The sequence below is a fragment of the Lottia gigantea genome (genome assembly GCF_000327385.1).
Source record: "Lottia gigantea unplaced genomic scaffold LOTGIsca_108, whole genome shotgun sequence".
Classification (NCBI taxonomy): domain Eukaryota; kingdom Metazoa; phylum Mollusca; class Gastropoda; family Lottiidae; genus Lottia; species Lottia gigantea.
In genome coordinates, this window is record NW_008706957.1 from 98,585 (window position 1) to 102,836 (window position 4,252).

The following is a 4,252-nucleotide window of genomic DNA, read 5'->3' on the forward strand; positions in this document are numbered from 1 at the left end:
ATTTGAGGCTAAATTTCGATTGTGAGCTGTAAACCCTATTACCTAAAAAATCCAATTTCTGAGACTAAGGTACGATTGGTCAAACAGATGGCAAACCATTTTTAAAACTAAAATAGATCTATCCTATCCTCAGAGTATATAACTGGTACTGATTTTTTCCTAAAAAATACACACAAAAATTCTAAACCAGAGAATCATAAACAACAGGTTCAAATATTTCCTTAAAAAAATAAAATTTAGGTCAAATATTATGACCCAGCTTCTGATATTCAACTTTTTGTATTTATCATTATCTACATTATATTAGACTTATAAATTTGATTTTACTTTCTGAAATTGTTTTTAAACAAAAGGACTATTATTGACAAATTTATAAAATTATTATATTATTATCTGGGATAAAAGTTATGAATGAAGCTCTGTGAATCTTATCTAAAAATGATTAATTTGGCCCACAGTATTCAGAAGCGCTCTAATCAGAACTTGATCTTGATGTATGTATACAAAACCAGTTTTAACAAAATTGGTTTACAAAGAAAAGTGAACGGACGGACGGACAGACAGATGAATAGAGACAATTTTGCTTCCCTACTAAAACCACCTGAAAATTGAAAATACAAATATTTGGCCTTATATCTTTAAAAGTCCCCCCCCTACCTACTTCAACCGATGATTCAATAAATCGCGATTCTTTCCTTCTTATTGATGTATTGCATTGGATAAAAATAATCATGATGTATTGGCACGAATAATTTGTAGCCCCTTTTAATAACAAATGACACATAATCCTTTTGTGTATAAGAAATTGTGTCATGTTTTCATTTTCCAACTATGATTTTCACATCAAAATATCAAATATTTATTTGTGACTTTAAAACTTGAGATTTTTTTCACAATTCCTTACTTCTAAATGTTCTCATGTGCTTAATAGTGATAAAATTGTTAGTCATTTTACAAATTTCTGCTAGTTTTTCTCTTCAAGAATCGTTGTAGCCCCATTCAGCCTGAATGTGTAATGTTTTGACAAACAATGCTTTGGCAGATGGTATCAACAGAAAAAAACAAAGGTTGAGCTTACCACATCTAGCTTCATCACTACCATCTTTACAATCTTGATCACCATCACAGGACCAAACTTGTGGTATACATACACAATTAGTACAGGCAAATAAATGTGGTGGACATTTACATTGGTCTTCACATACCACAACTGTAATAACAAAAAGTTTTTATTATTATAGATAAATAAGAAATTTAATGAATACATACCGAGTTTAATCAAAGTTAGACCAAACTTTCCTTTTGTTGTTTTTATTATCTTTTATTTTTAATATAACCACTTCAGTTAGGGTCTAACTACAGCCTTTGTTTAACCTTTTCACCCAACTTGATGAAGTCTGCTTTAACCAATCAAATTTCTACCCTCTCCATCATTAGCATTTTGTGATGCAGTGTTTATCAGGTTAGGTCAAAAGGTTAATTTGAGGAAAGTTTGGTCTAAGCTTTTGTTATACATATAAAAATAATTATTACTTGTCATTAAATGTTATAAGTGCCTTTATTTAAATTTGACAATGGCATGCACCTCCAAGACTTTACATGAACATTGCAGGAACATTGGTGTGAACACTCTGTGAATCAATGAGCAGCAAAGGAATTACTAGTGGTCCACCCGAAGTGAACAGTGGGCCAACAATTATACTTTATACATGTGTTTTTAATATTGCTATGAATGCAGCATACTTTTGGGTGCATGCACAGTGCTGAAACAGATTAGCATTGACACCAAAATGCCAGGATTCAAAATGTCTAATTGCCTTTTATTGCAGGGAAAAAAAGGTTCTGGTGTCAGAGGGGCATAACAGAACCAATCACTTCCATAGGGGACAAACAGTAACTCAGCAGGTGACAAAACAGTGACATCAAACTACCTTCAATGGCTCAATAACTTAGCTCATGGTTTATAGAGAGGTCAAAAGTTTTACTTTATCAAGAAAGAATTCCGTGATTCCTGTGGAACATTTTTATTTCTTAAATCTTGAGAAAAAAGGAAATGGCAGACTTGCTAAAAGCTAATGCTGTAATATGTAGCCATAAATTTCAAGGTATAAAGCCACAGTTCCTTAAAGCACTTTAATAAAAATCAATAAAATAACTAGTTGAATGGAACCATTTAGTTTGAGGCTATTAGCAAAAATAATCAAATGAGCTATTAGTCACATTATCAACAATCCAACATGGTGAACTCTCTACAACTTGATCAAATAGACTAATTGAAGGTTTTAACAGTGGTATTATTGGCTTAGTAATTTACCTCTACTATCATCAATCATAATATTAACACATCACATTCTCAAATACTCTCTTTACATATATACATGATGGGTGAATTAAATGGTGGAGATGAATAAAAGAATGAATGAATGAATGACCTACAATACGTGTATAAGAGAAGCTGTTTAAATGAAAGAATGAATGAAGGAATGACCTACAATACTTGTATGAGAGAAGCTGTTTAAGTGAATGAATGAAAGAATGAATGAAGGAATGACCTACAATATACATGAGAGATGCTGAATGTATGAATGACCTACAATACATGTATGAGAGAAGCTGTTTAAATGAATGAAGGAATGACCTACAATATACATGAGAGAAGCTGAATGTATGAATGACCTACAATACATGTATGAGAGAAGCTGAATGTATGAATGACCTACAATACATGTATGAGAGAAGCTGTTTAAATGAATGAAGGAATGACCTACAATATACATGAGAGAAGCTGAATGTATGAATGACCTACAATACATGTATGAGAGAAGCTGAATGTATGAATGACCTACAATACATGTATGAGAGAAGCTGTTTAAATGAATGAATGAAAGAATGAATAACCTACAATATATATAAGAGAAGCTGAATGAATCAATCAATCAATCAATTCCTAAAAAAGACAAGTGATTTAGGTCAATTGAATGAATGAATGACCTACAATACATGTATGAGATGCGTTGATAAAAAATTTATTTTTTGTAAGTTGACATTGAATAGAAACACATTTCCCTCCTAGAAATTTCAACGAAAAAATGTCACAAATTTTGGCTGAAATTGTCCTCTGTAAAAACAAATTTTGAAGACATAATGTGTGCTTATGCTTATATTTTTATCAGTAACAGTACTATTTTGAGACTATTATTCTAATTTACATGAAAATAATTGAAAAAATTCAAAAAACTTTTTACTTTGCTAAGGCAATAAAACCTTGACAAAAATTATCTGTAAAAAAGTCTCTGAAATGTTTTTGGCATGCTGTTCTGATATAAAACCAGGTTTTTTAGATACACGCCTGGCTAATATAAGACATTAGTAGAAAGTGTCAAGTATGATGTTATTTGTTGGTGTTCCACATTTTGATCATACAACACATGTTTTTATTTATACAGGTTTAATAGGTTTTTAGACAAGTTTCTAGAATCAGGTTTCAGTTAAAAAAGATAGCTTGTCAGATTCCTGTATCAGAGATTCATTTGATGGATTTGTGTGATACATAAATTTTATACTTTGTACTAAAGTTTCAAGAAATTTTTCATCATGGGAAATTTTTTTTTAGTTTCTTGAAGTCTCTTAAAGAAATGGAACAACAAAAAAATTGTCTCTAGATGGAACGAATTTAAAAGTCCAAAACCAAATTTTTTTTTAGCACACAGGTTCTTGGTTTATTGTTCCATCTAGATGCTTTTTCCATTTTTTTCTTCTGACCTGTATCAATAAAAACCAAATTGAATGGTGTCATCTCAACCTATGCCAGGTTCGATCCCTAAATTCAAAAGTTATCAAACAATGGAAAACAGGTTGAAAAATCCAAAGTTTTATCTCAATCTATGCCAGGATGAAAGCCTGGACCTTCAGGTAAGCAAGCAAGCGTCTAACTCACTGAGCCACCCCAGATCCCCTTGTAACTTTTGGGACAATATGGCTATAAGACATGTAATGAACAGGTTGTGAATTTTCACCAGGGTATTATATAGGTAGATAATATTATTAGTATTGTATATGAAAATAGAAAGTTACTGGTATATAAGTATGTAAACAAAGTATTTATAATATATAGGTTAAAATAACAATAATTAAATACTATCTTTTACTATATTACCACTTGAATAAACACTATTACAACCAAAATCTCTACATTCCTTTATCCTTTCTTTCTTGACATTTTTATTTTGAAATTTCTCTAGAATGTACAGAA

General features: G+C 30.9%; 1 protein-coding gene across 1 annotated transcript in view; it reads right to left on the minus strand.

Annotated features, from left to right (window-relative positions):
* The window catches only part of LOTGIDRAFT_198809 (hypothetical protein), a 40,857-nt gene extending 39,703 nt beyond the window's left edge, over positions 1 to 1,154 (minus strand). Inside the window, exon 1 of the mRNA XM_009046860.1 lies at positions 1,079 to 1,154. The gene's annotated coding sequence lies outside the window, so the exon portion shown is untranslated. The remainder of the gene's footprint in view (positions 1 to 1,078) is intronic.
* Positions 1,155 to 4,252: the final 3,098 nt, after the last annotated feature.